The sequence below is a fragment of the Watersipora subatra genome, chromosome 2 (assembly GCF_963576615.1).
Source record: "Watersipora subatra chromosome 2, tzWatSuba1.1, whole genome shotgun sequence".
Classification (NCBI taxonomy): domain Eukaryota; kingdom Metazoa; phylum Bryozoa; class Gymnolaemata; order Cheilostomatida; family Watersiporidae; genus Watersipora; species Watersipora subatra.
The window spans coordinates 67,632,892-67,650,635 of NC_088709.1; the positions used below are offsets into that span (position 1 = coordinate 67,632,892).

The 17,744-nt window shown below is 36.3% G+C and overlaps 1 pseudogene; it reads right to left on the reverse strand.

Annotated features, from left to right (window-relative positions):
* Positions 1–1,469: 1,469 nt before the first annotated feature.
* On the reverse strand, positions 1,470–10,526 carry LOC137388473 (uncharacterized; annotated as a pseudogene).
* Between the last annotated feature and the right edge of the window lie 7,218 nt (positions 10,527–17,744).

A 17,744-nucleotide genomic window follows, 5' to 3' on the forward strand; every position in this document is an offset into this window, starting at 1 on the left:
TTGGTGTATAGAAAAAGTCGCTTACCCAAAAGTATGTATAACTCACTTTTGGGTGAGTGATGCATAGGGAGTTATGTATAGTGATATATGAAGCATACCAGATAATCACAACAGGACTCAAAATATTAACATTATCTCAGCTATTTCTTGCCTGATGTTGTATACATAGTTATGTTTGAATCGATCGTTCATGATAAGATAACACATATTACCGTAACAACTTGCTTGTGGGAATCCAGATTTTTGTCTCTTCTATACACTAAAAATAAATGTCCTGACAAAAAACTGGATTCACATAAGCAAGTTGTTACGACAACAAATACACTCTCTTTGTCTTCTCCATCGATTATTGCAGCCCTACAAACAACAGCTCGTATCTCTAATGCAATGGTTCCCAACCAGGGGTGCTCGCACCCCAGGGGGTGCGACACATTATCTCAGAGGGTGCAAGAAGCAGGGCTGCAACTTCTCAAAAATTTCGTTAGTTTAATGAGTTGCTTTCCACTTTAAAGGATATGATATCGTTTGAACAAAATTCTAAAACTTTTTTCAAAAACTCATGTCGATAACGTCATTAAAATCCTAAGAAAATAGTATTTTCATTCTTGATTCCTCTTTCATATGTACATTGATGATGAATTGATCTTAATCCGATAAGAATGTTATGGCACTAGACAGATAAAATGATTTCCGAGATGTTACTTCTTTGAGTCCTTGCTGAATGACTTTTCCGCGTTTAAATGTGGTACTGCCAAACGTACAAAATATCATCATGTGATCTATCTATATATATATATTTTTAAGTGTTGGTGTGTGCGTCCAGCTATAGATACAGCTATAGCGCACACTGATTATTTTACCGATGCAACCACGCGTTATGATACTCCTGTTAGGAATTATTTTTCGTAAGGTTCAATTGCTATATCTGGGGTCAAAGCCAATTTTTCTTCCACGGACAACTACATTGAAATATTTTGGGACCTAAGTATTTGCAACGCAATGCTTCTTCGTCTTTTTTTGTTAAAGCTAAGAGTTTATCTCGAACTTAAAGTTTGGCAATTTCTGTACTGATTATATGCATCACCAAAATATATACGTTGCGTCGACAATTTGTAGTTTACACACTTGCTATTTATTTTACGGGGGTGCGAGTTATGGGGTATTTTATTTTTAAGGGATGCGAGGTTAGAGCAACAATTTTTCAGGGGTGCAGGAATAAAAAAAGGTTGGGAACCACTGCAGTCTAATGCGAAAGCCCTGCCTAATAACTATAACACCTCCAGAATCTGCAATGATCTGCTTATCATGTGTCTATCGCAAAGCCAATAAGCATATGTATCTGCAGTGCCTAGAGGGAGCTGAATAGTGACTGTTCAGCATCGCTACATTCAAGTCATATCTTGACCTTCTGACTGACAAACAAAGAGGCTACTTATTAAAAATGAGAGATTTTCGTTTTGTTTTAGATTTCATCCCAGCACACTGGAGCCACTTGGTGTAGTATTGAAATTAGCTGACATCATGGCAGAATGAGGTGAAGAGTCGGCAGACTTACCATCCTGGGCTGCAAAGGGTACAGGAAGTGGAGTTGTGTTGTCCTGCCAGATGCTTGAAATCACATCGAGGACAAGGGTATTCCCATTCATATGTGGTTTCACGTGGGCAGTAGTAACCTGAGGGACGCACCCTGTCTGAGTAGGTGGTGGAAGTTACGAGACAGTCATAGCCTGCGGACATTCTTAGCAGTTTGATTAGCCTTTTTCATCCTGTAATTGGAATGCAATGCATGGAGCAGAAGCCAAAATGTTAACAAACTAAAATGCATATTTGACTGAATGTGTCTATTGGTTAGCGAGTTGTTCTTGCTAGTTGTTTATTAAAATAACCGTTGACATTTATACAACATAATAGTATATAAATAATACTTTGTGTTATCATTAATACACAATCTTATTGACTTCTAAACATATTAAATAAAACTCAATTTTTACTACAGGTCATAGCTACCTAATATTAGAGTACCTAAGGCTACCTGCCTTAAAATCAGAGTTGCTAAGGCTATCTACCTTAATATCAGAGTTACTAAAGCTATCTACCTTAATATTAGTGTTAATAAGGCTATCTACCTTATATCGATGTTACTGTTTGCACTATAGTTATAAATGTAATATAGTACAAATATATTAGTAAAATATTAAATATAATGTATATTTAATATTTTAAAAGATTGCTACATAAAGCATTCGTGCCTGTCTGACTTGACAGGTCCCAGCAGAGCAGCCAACAGGCACTACTGTCTAGAGATGCCCCGATTCTAAATTCACCAGCCGATTCAGATACCGATCCGATATACCGATCCTAATTGAAAAATAATCCGATTCAGATACCGATTCAGATCTTTTGTGTTGCATAGATAGTAGCTCATTTTATTATACAAATACAAACATAATGCAAAGAAAACATGAATATTATTGTATTTATTTGTTTGCATTTATGGAAAAAAATATATACATATTCACATACTGACATACCGTGCATGTAGTAACAAAACAGTCCATGTTTCTTGTAATTTGTAAATAAAGGTAATTACTGTTAGTGGTACAGTTATATCTGTGATAACGAAGTCCCTCTTCTATTGTTGGATGAACTGCTGTGCCTGTACAAGTTTAGAGCAAATCAATGTTTCTTTTAAAAACCGTTAGTGATTCAATTATCTCAGTAAGACGTCTCTTTTCTTCTATCATTATCAATGTAGCTGAGTGTACTGAAGGGGGATTCCCTTGCAACAGATGTTGGAGGACAGGCTACATACCGATACGCCACTGGGGTTACCGTTTTTTGTACAATACACACGATCCATTGTATCGTCAGGATCAAGAGAGTGATGGATAACTTTATGCGTTGACTGTTTAAATTACTTTCGTAATGCTAGTAAATAGAAATATTACACTGCGTTCTTGTTTCCCACTTTTGTTATCTTGTTCGTGATTGCTTGCAATAAAACCTATCGCTGTAATTGGGAAATATCACACTTTTTGTTTACGTTCTGGCTAAAAAGTTTCCTTCGCTCTGTTGATCAGGCTATAGACATGAAATAAATTGTGTGGCAGGCCTGAAATTCATTAAGTAAAAGTAAGAAGCTTACAGCTGCTGATTTTTTTTTATTAGTATAGCAGGCTAAAATACAGTTTTCTGCTAAATGGTTGATCTGTAAAAAGTATCGGAAGGTTCAGATTTTTTAAGAAAAGATCGGCCGATACCGATTCAGATACTTGACACTCATATCGGCACCGATACCGATTCCGATACCAAAATCGGGGCAACTCTACTACTGTCCCTTCTTTGCAGTGGTAGCCTATTGGACCCAAACCTTGTATCCACACCATACCCACACCAATAACCAGGAGTGCATGAGTTTACTGGAGCTTTTAGGTTTGTGACATCACAATACAACCTTGGGGAACAACAGTTATGTCAGCTAGTACATAATATGAACGTTTTAACAAACCATTAGACATAAAGTAATAAACAGAATTGGAGAATAATCCGGAAGCTTATGTTTAGCTTAGTAATTTATAATTCCATTTGAATAATATCTGGTGAGAGTAGATGTGGATGTCATCTTGCTAGCAGGTCTGTTAAACTAAGGATTTGAAAATGGTACAAAAAAGATTTGGAGACTTAATGTAATACTAGCAGTAGATGGTAGGTAAGGAATGCTAATATGTTTATTTGCATAAGTACTTCTTTAGTAGCAAATTGTTATGTTACGAGTTAATCCAACTAGCCAAAAATTAGATGTTAAGTACGAACGTCCGACACAGCCAAGACATTGCGCAATGTCATATAGCCCGAGTTCGTTGCGGTATGTACCGGCTGGGTAAGCTTTCCAGTCTATGCCAGTGATTGCTGGGCAATAGAAAACTTTAGGACATAGAACAGCAGAACTGTTTTCCTCAATAACCTGGAAATGTTAGTAATGTATAATGTGGCAGTTACAATATTGGTGTAAAATCTTTACAGAAAATTGCAATACTTGTCACCGTGTTTGTTCAGAGTAAGTCAAACCTTTCAAATGGTAACATTTAAACTATCCATTTAATTTATTATGAGAATTATTGATTTATTGATCTCATTGAAATACACTACATTTCAGCATGCCTGTAGCTGAACTTTTTCAAAACACAAGCTACCAAATTCAACTGGCTCAATATGACAAATTAAGACAACTAATAACAGGTAAACTATGTTGTTTTAACGCTGCATTCGTGACACTGTTATGGAGATACAGTGAACTTTTCTGGCTCCCTTTATAACATTCAATAGCTTATGTGACAAAAGCTGTAAACTAAAAAGAACTAGTCAAATAGCAGGTTGATACTGCGGCAGTGTATGTAGCACTGAAGCGCACCTGACAACACCTGATATGCTAGCAAATCAATACTGTAGATAGATTTTAAAACTGATAAGCAAAAATAACTGGTGAAAAGTTAGTTTTAGAATTTGTTTAAAAAATCGTTTAAAAATATAATTTAGGCTAAATTATCATGGGTGAAATGAATATTTGAAAAAAAACAGTTGTCTCATTAATTGCTTTGCACAGAATTCAATCGTGATCAACTTTTAATAAATATATCAACAATATGCAGCATAGTTTTAGAGAATACGGTTGCAGTATAGTTGGTTATTCATTTAGAAAAATAACGTTGTCTTTAGCTCAAAGATCTGACAGAAACAGCAGAAGCAAGTTTTTTGATTTCAGCTGGCTGATTACTATTTATCTTTAAGAAAAATTATAAATAAAAATTAGTGTTTTTAGCTCTACTGTTGTATAATTGCTAAGATTTTATATAGCGATAGAGTAGTGACACACTCCCATATCGCGCTGCGATATCCTCATGGAAACATCTCTCATTCTGTCATGATTCAGTGTTGCTGTTTGGACACAAAACACTCGTGCGATGACCATCTTTGTGCTATAGAAACAGTTTTAGCGACCATCGGCGCCGCCCTTGTGCATGCGCATAGGTCTTGCTTTCCTATTAGTGCATTCTGTCGCACAACCTCCACTCTACTATTACCACCCTATAGAAACATGATCTGCTTTTTGGCCCAGCTTAGCGCTTCTGCACTGGTGCATCTATATGTCCCTACACTATCGTTGTATGAAGACTTGAAAGTAGTTAGGAGGCATTGAAGAGAATGATAGTGCAGCCAGTACAGTCATTCATTCAGTTATCAGGTCTGTGGTGAAAAAAGTGTGGCAGACGCCAGGCCACAAATCTATTTCTGATGTTTCATCTTTGTGTACTCGCATATAATTACAGTAACTCTTATATACGTTTTGCATATTGTGTATGCCTTTATTATGTTTCTTATTGCTAATACTTTGTTAGTTTAATCGTAGCTAAGCCAATGTGCTAGCAACTCTATTATTAATAATTGTTTCCTGTACGGTTTCCTACCCGGTTTCATGATACGGTACAGGTGAAACTTATATATATATGAAAGGCTCTTGCTAGAAGGGAAGAATAACCACAGCTCCGCGACTAATCGAATTTCCTTTGGAATAAATTAAACGAAAACCGTACTCACTTCTATTGCATTTTATGCAGCATTTCTTGCAATCTAGGTTGTGCCTGAGTAAAGGCCAGCAGAATCCTTTACAAAATTTCAACAATTCCTAATCTGAAGGAACACAGTCTAAGGGAGTTCTTCTAGCATTGCATAAGCTAGATTAGCTGAAAGGCTCCTAAAGTTTCTGTTCAATTATGTCTATACCTGCTGGGCCCACAGAGTCCTCAATCAGGACACTTGCTAGCTTTGTTTAAAATGTGTTTTTGCCTGCATACAAAGGAGTAAATAGGACAAATTCCCTCCAAGAAGACAGGTTTGCAACGCTAGGGAATTAGGGATGACTATTAGCCATACTATGAAAACAGTGACAAATGGTTTGTTGATGACGTTGTACTTGTCTCCTTGGCAACCTGTCTATAGATACGTCATAGATTTGACCTGGGCATTTGATCAACAAGGAAAATCCGCAACTTGTTTAAACTTATGGTCCCATGTTAGTAAACTATTTCCTTCGTGATTAATTATAGTGGGGGAAGGATAATCTATAATATACATATGTTACGGTATGTTATGAACAAACCTTGGCTAAGGATTCAAGAATGAATCACTAAGTAGCCTTGTCATGCATGATACTGTTGTTTGTTTGGAATGAGGATGTATTACCCAGGTTTCATTGGAATAAGTCTTGTGAGACTGACAAACTTCGAAAACTCGGAAAGTCTTTTCAAATTGTTTTTCTGTCATAACAATGAAGCATTTAAAAATTAAAAATGCGTCGTTTTTGATAGCATAGATTAAATAGTCAGATATACCTAAAGTAACCAACTAACCATACATAAGCAGACAGGCTAAGATTACTAGCTCTGCACATCTTCATTCAGAACTAGAGATAGGGGTGTGTTTGGCTAAGTTGCATTGTGAAGTACTCTTTCAAAACTCATCAAATGCATTTAATGTTTTAGATGTATACCTAATTTTCTATATGTTTGTCTAATTACATAAATGTACATTATGTATGATCCCATAGATGTATGCCTAACTTTATAGCATATGTTTCTAAATTTATAGATGTATGTCTCATAGTGTATGTTTCTATTTTCATAAATCTATTTTTCACAGTTTCATAAACACATGTTTCATAGTGTATATTTCTAAATTCATAGATGTATGTTTCGTAATGTATGTATGTTCCTAATGTTTTAAATGTATGTTTCATAGTGTATGTTTTTAATTTCATAGATGTATGCACAAAAAAAGCTTGCATGAACAGTTTGTGCTTGTGATGGTGTTACAGGAGACAGATCAATCGATACTCAACACTGATTCATGTCAGATCATATCAAACTGCGTCTACAATTATAAGTTGTCTATAATGAATGTATAATTTTTATTTTGTTTATTTGCAGACCATTCAGCTAGTACAAAAGGCTATAGCAGTGAGTCATTACCAGCTACTGGAAACATAAGATTCATCTGCTCAAGGATGCAATAGAACTTGTCAGGACATTGAAAGCATACTGCTTGCTGTGTCAGATTAGTAAATGTGCCTGGAGCGCAAGGAATGAGAGCGGGGCTAGCAAGGAGACAGTGTAGGCCAATGGGGCATGATGTTTCCACAGGAGAGAAAACCAAATGTCCGCCTAGACAATAGTATCCGGCATCACAATCTCTCGCTGAAGCTGTCAGCCTTGCAAAACCAATTGTTTTCTTCAAAGAAATTTCAAGGACTGGCCAAATTTTATTACAAACTACGCAATTCGTACTCCAATTTCAAATTAATAAGCAAGACACACCTTTTGATAACTTGGCATAAAATGGATATTAGTAAATAAACAGAATATATTGTTAAAGCATTTACTTTGTAGCAAAACCTAAAGAACGGAAGTACAAAAATTGTGACAACATGCGCTTGGAGACTACAAGCAGAACCAATCAGTTGGAAAATAGTTGTGATGGTGGAACTGAAGCATTTAGTGTTTATAGTCGACTACAAGTGAGAAATTATAAGATGAGCAGATATTTGAAAGAGAGAGCATCAGTAGCAAAAAGAAAAAGTCTACTGCCGCGCAAGCGTGGCTAAAAGTTTATCATTATTTGTGCGAAATGCAATGGCTAAAAGTTTTACTCTGCCAAAAAATTGCTTGAAGACTAACTTTGACTAGTTCTGCAGTGCAAAAAAAGAGGTTGAGGTCAAAATACATTGTGGAAGGTAATGAGCAGCAAGAAGAAAGACAAGCAACAATCAGAATGTAACTGGCCAAGCAAATGCTGCTAATATTTCTACATACTTTAGAGTTAAATTTTCTAAACGTACATCAAAGAATCGTTTTATTCTATCTACATATGTAAATCTTGATGTTTCCTTTTGTTTACACCCTATATCCAGTTTTAGCGATTAAAAACTAACAACGAAAATTTCATTTCACAGAGGATTTGATCTCAGAACCTCCCATTACAAAGCGATAAGGTAACCCATTAAGCTACACAAGATGCGATGAATCCATTGGGCGATATGAGTCATTATCTGGGTTAAAATATGCATAGCGACTCTGCGTTACGTGCAACGTCACTAAAGCTTGCTCTCACGGCTCTTATAAGTAAGTTTAGCACTACGGATACTAGCTTACTCAATTTAGCCAATGGCAACTACATTACCTACCAATGTTTATAGGTTGTTTTTAATACCCGTGCAATGCTGGGCATTCATCTAGTTTTCAATAAATCCATATAATGAATGTTGAACCAGAGAATTTGTAAAATCATGATCTACATGTACGCAGTCAGGGCCTGTTGTCAAATCGCCAAGTAACAATACAGTAGAACTGCCTATGTGACATACCGGTATTATTACAAAAACTGCCAGGGTCGCATTGAGTGCATTTAGACTCATTATGTAGGCTAGGAGTATACTAGCCTACATACATAGGGATACTGGAGTACGTCCCCTCTGGGCAAGGTGTATCAATTGAGGAACTACTAGGACAGTAGCTACTAGGAGGACAGGAAACATCGTCAGCCTGTATTACCCATTTGGGCAGTAGTACCTGTAAAAGCTTGTCAGCTTTTTCACATATTGGAAATTTATTCAAGACAGCCCGATGCTTTCAATGTTGATTTGGTGTGTGTGTATGTATGTAAAACTCATTGGTTCAACAACAGTAACAGCCTGTATGTATTCAAGACAATGATATAAGCTCTAGTCACCAAAATCAGAAATCAATGGAAATGAAACAATTTAACCAAGGCATTAGAGCATCTTTTAGGATGATAATTTGATAAGTTTAACGAGCTATTTTACCTGATTTAAGCAGGAGTTGCACATTTAAATTGGAAATGACACAGTTTACACAAAGCCGATCATCATTTTTAGTGAAAAACAACTTCAAACCAACTTGCGGATACTACGAGTGAGAAAGCAAGACACAGTGAATTATGATTAATTCAAACAAATTTTAGAGTACATTTGCTCTAGTAATGCCATATTGGCAATTTTCCAAGTATGGCCTAAACAGCAGAAACGTTGTTCCATTGCAGGAATGTTGTTATCAGGAAATAAGTTCAATCATTTACCACAGATAGGTTCGGCTATTCTGTCAGTTTAACAGGTTCCGTAATATATTCTATCTGAATATCCCTACCAATGGCACTTATGTTAGGGCACTCCAATATTTTCTAATTTTGACTGTTTCATATCAGCACGCCATAGAGTGATTTCAATAGAGTGCACACCATTAAACTTTTACTTATCCTGGATCACAAATGACATCAGGCTGGGTGAGAGAGGTGCCGGTGCATGCCATCCCTGACTCATGCAATCGGTGTCAGTCACAAGGCCAGTTGCGTTGGAGTAGCTTCCCTTAGCACATGCTAATGATGTAGATGTGCCAGTAGGACAACAGTAACTCCTTTGGACATGTGTCAGCCTCTGCTCCTTGTCTTGGGCTAGATACTTTGGCATAATGCACACAGAAATATCCTGCAAAGAAAGCAACTGTAGTAAAATTAGATAGCACTCATCACATTTGCTGCAATAACCCATTCACATACGATTACTAAAACACATCTTGTTTGTTTATTTAAACTTTCTATCAATGGGGTTGTCTTCAGCAGCTGCATCAGAATCCTGATGTTATCTCTATGATGTAGCTGGATGGGTAGGATTAATCATGCTGTCTTTAGGATGTGTATGTGGATGTGGATGGCCAGTGTTTTTTTTGTACCAACTACCCCAGTGTCCTTAGCTGACCACTACATACATATATATAGCTTCACAGTTTATCTTCAAGTCAGACTAGTCGGAATTGCAGTAAAAAGAAGAACAGGTTAGTGAATTAAACCATATGTTTCTGTCAAAGTTGAAGAATGAGCTATTTGCTTTATTACTGCCTTGTTTTTTGCTTATTATATAACTATTAAAATATGAATTATATCTAGTTAGTACTATGTAATTGCAGGCTTCACGGTACTGGATAATGCCTTACTTATTGCTAATAAATCAGTTATGAGGCAACCTTCCAGATCAGTAAAGTCTCCTTCATTACACAATTCCAAATAAGAATCCGAGTTTCCAGGTTTTTTTTATAAAACCCTACAGTGAAGCCTTAGCTCTATGTTAATGAGAAAAATTAGTAGCAACGCACGTCTACACCAACAGACAGACAGTAGATTGAGAGTCACAGAATGACAAAATAAAATTAGTAGCAACGCACCGCACCGCTACATTAACAGACAACCAATTAAGAAAATTACCAAAATACTATCAACAGCTTATACCGTTTCAGCAACCAACGTATACAGATACATCGTAGAACTGCACAACAAACATTTGCCATATTGACCTACAAGAGACATCTACAAGCAGCAAGGACAGACCAAGCACTATCACTAAAAGCTGTGCCAGCAACACCACTGAACTCCAGATAAGTCTCAAGCATAAACATATTTGACATTTTTAGTCATTTAGTAACGTTTTACATTAATTTTCTATAGAATTTTCACAGTATTATTTTGATGCAAACTTACTGAAAATGATTGAAAAGTTTTTAAAAAAGTAGTTATTTTCATTTAGTTAATACTTTTGTTAGCCAACCAGATCTACATTAAAGGCATCCTACTTGGTGTTAAACTTGGTCAGTTTGTAAACATGTCCCGGGTCAGGAGTTGGCCTCGTGTGCTGAGGTCAGCCTTGTTGATAGCCAATCTGGTCAGAACAAATCAGTCTTAAAAACTCAGTAACAAAGCCGTCCGCATATGTGAATTTTTCTAGCACAAACCTTAGTCATAATAGCATAGGCTCTGATGATGATTTAAAAAGTGATAGCAGCAGTCAAGTTAGTGTAGAACCTTGACCAGCAAAAAACTCTAATAACGAACCGAGCACAAGACCAGTAAAAGCTAATAGTTCTCAGCTTAAAAGAAAAGGAAAGTAAGATTCATTCCTTAAACGTAAATTTAAATAGAAAAATAAACTCTTACATCCGGTATTTCAATCAGATACAAGTAGGTATAGCTGAGGGAATAGCTCTTGATGACCTAACTACTACCTTGAGTGATGAAATGAAAGCCAAAACATTAGGGGTGTCAAGCGTGAACAATGACCTCTGCACGTTGTGTGACAACAAACCTAGTGCGCAAATTAAAAAGATGTTCCAATTTCATGACGCTGCTGTCTCCAATTTCAATGAGCTTGTAAAAAAGCAGGTACAAGAGTTGGAACTGCAAGAGTTAGAAGAGGTAGAAAACTCTATCCAGCAACCAAATGAAAAGCTGGAGGAGGAAACAAGACTTTTTGAAAAGTACTTGAAACAAATAAAACAAAAACCCTTCCAGACCTCTTTGACTGCAAAAGAAAAGGTTAAAGCAGGTCAAGTGATCTCAACACGAGAGAGCGCAGATGCCAAGGCATAGAGTTCCAGAGAAGCAACGGCACTTGCTCCAACACATAGAGCTGCCAATATGTTACAAGCATTTGGATCGACAAGTTACAATGAGCCTATTAGAGATGGCTCACACCCCCTATAATTAAAAAAATCAGCGCAGGTGTCAGAAGTTAGCATCCCCTTGCCAACCGTACACAACGAAAGGCAACAAGTGGATGCGGTCAAATACCTCGCAGAAAGTTTAGCTGCAGTCATAAACTGCTTAAATTTAGCTGCAGCCTTCCACCTTTGAAGGAAATGTGTTGCAATTTTCCGATTAGGAAGTGGACTTAGATACATATTCTTGTACAGAAAGAATCGAGGGTCATGAAAGACTAATACATCTCAAAAAGTTTATGAGTGATGAAGCTAGAAAGTGTATGGAAAGATACTTCACCACTAACACAGATGATGCCTACCCCACAGCTAGAGCTGTGTTAAATGAGCGCTATGGTTATGAGCAAACCGTTGCCAGAGCATTTTGCTGCAAGCTAGATGAATAGCCTAAGGTTATGCCACAAGATTGGAAAGCACTAAGTGAATTCAGCAAGTTTTTATTTCACTTGAATAGTGCAATGGTAACAATCAAGCTCTTAAAAATTCTGAACGACTGTGGTGAAAATGAGAAAGCCATGGAAAAAGACAATAAACTGGCCAAACTAAACCCTGCGCTAGATGAGAATGGTATGATCCGCATTGGTGAGAGAGCCGAAAGGGCTTTAGGTTGCATCATTTACAGAAGCATCTATTGATCACCCCTAAAGCACATTGGCCACCCATTAAGCAAGCATTACCATGAGAAAATTTACCATATATGTCAGAGGAGTACCTTAGCAAGGGTCAGAGATGCAGGGTTTTGGATCCTCAATGGAACAGGGCAAGTGAAGTCACTGATTAGAAAGTGTGTTGGCTGTGCAGGAATTCGCAAACCAACACAATCTCAGTTAATGGGTCAACTTTCAGAAGAGATAGTAGAGCAAATGCCACCATTCACGCATGTGGGAATGGATGTATTTGGCCACCTCAATATTTGAGACAGGCGCACCGAGTTGAAATGATGGGGTTTACTGTTGACATGTATGTATCCACGGGCTATACACATTGAATTGCTTGAAGACTTCAGTCACGATGCCTTGATTAATGCTTTGAGGTGTTTCATGGCAGTTTGAGGTCCAGTTAATACATACCATTGTGATAATGGAAACAACTTCATCAGCGCCAAAAATGAACTTTATAGACACTCAAATTGCAAACTGGGAACTCCAAAATTACTTAGAGGACAACAGCATTACTTTCAAGTTTAACTCTTCAGATGCCGGCCATCAAAGAGGATCTTGGGAGCAATTAGTAAGATCAGTAAAAGCTGTCTTGAATGACAGCTGTCAGCTGTCAGCTGAATGACAGCTGAGAGCTGACAGCTGAATGACAGCTGTCCCTAATGAACAGTAAGAGACTGGATTCACAAACTTTGAGAACTGCCTTTTTTGAAGCAGCAAACATTATCAATAGTCGTCCAATAACAGCAATTGGCGTAAAAAATCCAGAAGAGCATATCTTAACACCAAACCATTTATTGACAAAGAAAACAAAGCAGCTTTTTGCTCTACTCCTGAGAAGCTTCTTTCAGATTAAATATATGGATAGAAAAGCTGGAAGTTGGCCCAAAAATTCGCGGATTTATTTTTGGACTATATAAAAGTCAGAGTACTTACAACAAATGCAGATAAGGCAAAAGTGGACCAACATTCAGTGAAGCATTAAAACAGATGATGCTGATTTAGTCAAAGATGACAACGCCCCTCGATGTGACTAGAGAATCGGAATAATTACAGACACTATCTCCGGTGCAGACAGGCTTGTGAGGAACGTGAAAGTCATCTAGGTAACAAGTACCTCGACAAAACCGGACAACCTTTGGAACCAGCCCTTATCCTCATCAGACCAATACAAAAGATTGTGCTTCTCACCGAATTTAACTAGATTTAACTCATGATCACTCAATCTACATATAACCATTCAGCCATTTAAGCATACACCAAGTCACATATTTAGTTCATGTTAAACAACAATATCATATCACAGCTATAAAAGAGCACTTTAATAAATTTCATGTCCTTTAAATTTAGGTGGGAGTGTAGTAAAATTAGATAGCACTCATCACATTTGCTGCAATTACTCATTCACATACAATTACTAAAACGCATCTTGTTTGTTTATTTAAACTTTCTATTTATGGGGTTGTCCTCAGCAGCTGCATCGGAATCCTGATGTCACCTCTGTGATGATACCGGATGGGTAGGATTAATCATGCTGTCCTTAGGATGTGTATGTGGATGGTCAGTGTTTTTTGTACCAACTACCCCAGTGTCCTTAGTTGTCTGCTGCATACATGTATATAGCTTCACAGTTTCTCTTCAAGTCAGACTAGTTGGAATTGTAGTAGAAAGATGAACAGGTTAGTGAATTAAGCCATATTTTTGTGTCAAATTTGAAGAATGAGCTATTTGTTTTATTACTGCCTTGTTTTTTGCTTGTTATATAACAATTCAAATATGAATTATATCTAATTAGTACTATGTAGATGCAGGCTTCACATTACTGAATAATGCCTTACTTATTGCTAATAAATCAGTTATGAGGCAACCTTCCAGACCAGTAAAGTCTCCTTAATTACACAATTCCAAATAAAAATCCAAGTTTTTTTATGAAACCCTACAGCAACATTAGCTCAGTTGTAGAGATCATTGGTATTGTTACATTCTGCATCGTTAGAGCAATTCAGTAAAGTTAGATTGTGATTTTGCCATACACATATTAATACATGTTTACTCACTGTCCGAGTCTATCAGCTGTTCTTGAGAGACAGCAAGTAAGACAATTTTAAGCACAGGGTTGTGATTCCAGCTAACCTTGTCCCATTGTATGTGTTTCTCAAAACTATTTTAGCATCTGGGTATTTGGTTTATCTTTCCATGACTCAGCAATCCTTTTTCATGAATGACAACGCTGGGATACATTTGATTGGAAACTTTCACTAATTTTCCAATCTGAAAATTGATTGGACTGAGGAACCACTAATAATCAGTGAAGTGAATGTTTTACCCAGTTATGTAGAGGTGGCAAGTACAGTAACAAGAGCCAGGCAAAATTTGGGACATTTTTCCACAATTTTCCAACATTGGGAAGGCGAAATGAAACCTTTTTATGTTAACAACATACTTACTCCAAAACAAGTTGTTTTCCCTGAATGAGGAAACCGAAGCAGCTCAGCTGCAGTGAATTTTTTCTAATATGTGTAATGCTTGAATTGTTTCTATGCTATTACCTGTTTGCCATTTGCTGTAGTTGCCGCCGTGTGACAGACTAACTTGCTGCCAAAAACCACCGACGGCTTGTCATAAAGTTTCAACAAGTGCCTTGTTATTAAATGCTAAAGTTTTTGGCATGTAATGAAAAAACATAATTTTGTTGATGATCACTAGTGTCAATAAAAGTTATACATAAATGTTAATTATTGTTATTAATGGGTACTGGGGTGCCATGGGTTGACAGCTATCAAATGTACTCATTACATGGTTATACTATATTAAAATTATCTCGACTTTATTCTGAGAGAGTTTTAACTTACCAGTAGAACAGAAGTGGCCAGATAGAAAATCAGTCGTATCATTATTAAAGATCTGGTTGCGTCAAAAAGGTTAATTTAATGAAATTAAGTCCAATAAAAGTCTAAAACATCAGCTACAATTTGATGTCATTTTATCTTTGTAGACAAATCCTGTCCAGAGATAGATGTGTTTGAATGAGGCTATCTTTTAAAAAGTTCACATTCTAGTGGGTGCTTCATTCATGACGTAACTAGTGATACATCTGAAAAGAGTCCACGAGCGATAAATATAGGATCGCTTCATTAGCCAATCATCAGCACAAAATTTTTATATAGGTCATAATAAATGTTATCACTCGTAAAACGCTTTGTCTGTGATCTCAAATTTAGGGATTTTATTCTATTATTAAATCACAACTATTGCCATAGTATTGTCAAAAAATAACCTTCAACAGAGCAAAACTGATAGTACGAGTGATAACAATAGTAAATGTAATAATAATAGTGACAGTGTAGGTAACAATGATAATAATAATAATAATAATACTAACAGTAGTAGTATTAGTAATAGTGGCAGCATTAGTAAAGGTAACAGTTTTAGTAATAATAAGCTATACACTACAAATATGACCTCATACAAGCCTCTTACAACTAAAATAACATTCTAGTGATGTCATAAAATTTGTAAGACTGTTTTATTTTTGAACAATAAATATCAACTTGCAAGAAGTGACCAATCAGACATATAAGATAAGTGGAAAGATGGGCTTGTGTTTGATACGATTGAGTGACTCCCTTTTACTTATACCACAACTGTTAACACTATCTGTTAGACAGCTCTAATTATTTCTCTTTCAGGTTTGCGCAGCCATTTAAGCTAACTTACACACAAAGTTTGTAAGAACTGCAATCAATTAGCTTCAGTATAGATGGTCAACTCTATGTAACTTTCCACATGCAATCATATTATTGTGTACACATCTGTGAAAATCTTAATAGGCTTTCACATATGTGAAAATTTTAGGATGCTTTCACGATTGTGACCAATTTAACATGCCTTTATATATGGAGACGTACTTTCACCTATGTGAACATGTTAATATGCTTTTACATATGTGAACATGTTGACATGCTTTCACAAATGTGAACACGCTAACATGCTTTCACAAATGAAAACATATTAACAAGCCTTCGTATATGTGAGCACTTTAACACGCTAGAACTTTTGAAACCTACAATCATAAGTCAAAGCGTAAAAAATAATGCAAAACCAGCTATCAAGTAAGAGGTTTTACAATCAAATGTGAGATTTGACTCTCTCCTGTTCAACTGTTTAACTCGTTTAACATGGTCAAAGATTACTGCAGGGGTAGGGAACATGTGGCTCTCGAGCTATATGTGGCGGTTGTTGAAGATTGCATCTGACTCTTTGATAAATCAGTAGAGAAATAATCTATAAATTGGCTGTTAATTTAATCAACTTAATAATACAAATAATGCTGAAATTACATTAATAATAAACAAAATAAAAATAAAATCCATTTAATAAAGATATATTTTCATTTGCAACTTTTTGATGTGGCGCTCGCAGCAGTTTGTGGTTTTGAGAGTTTCTAGCGCTTTCTGTACTACGCTCTGCGCAGGCCGCACAGAAACCGCATGAATCATCTTTAGATCAAAAAGTAAACCCTTCAAATCGAAAGATGGATAAAAGAAAAAATTATTATTTGAACATTGTTATTCAAAATAAATCCGGCTTTCTTATACTCTAACATTGCTCAAACATACTAAATTTGTTGGTCTTCCTTTTTAATTTTATGTTTTCGAGATATAAAATATACTGCTCTCTTAGAATTAAAGTTTGAAACATCTGGGTTATTTGGCTCTCTCAGTCAAAAAGGTTCCTGACCCCTGAATAACTGTCTACAAACTTTTAGGGTTTGGTTACTTTGACTGATTACCCTAACCAAAGATTCTGAGGTTGGGAGACTAGTATTTCTTAATCTGCATGCATCTGAATTTATCTAGTACTGAGAATATAATATAAATATTCCATCGAAATTATTTCTTCCAACCCAATCAACAAGCATACTTGTATACTAATAAACATTATATTTTTCACAGGAATGGCATAAATATTCTATTGAAGTTATTACTTCCAACCCAATCAACAAGCATACTTGTATACTAATAAACATTAGCTTGTTTAAAGGTATTCTTGATTATGTGAAGATTCTTTTTTTTGAAGTTGTGCTGTGCATTTGTGTACAGTGTAATGCAAAAGTTCCTACTACATTTATCGCAGCGAAATGCGCAATAGCAACACTCCCATTGCACCCAGCAGTGCACACTACACTGTCACTGTACCAACACTGCTTACTGCACATTAGAAAATAGTTGTCATGCATGTACACTGCGTACTGAGTAATAGTGAAAGTACGTAATGTAATTATTCTGCATACTTCATAGCTCTGACACGCTTACTACTGCTACGTCACTGCTAATGCAACTACATAGATATGCAGGCAAAGATTTACTGCAACTGCAATGCATTTTACATCTGGGCATCAGGGTGTACTTATCAATGTGCAGTTTGATTTGTTTGTAATGGTCACAACTGTGAATCCAACAATAGTGGATGA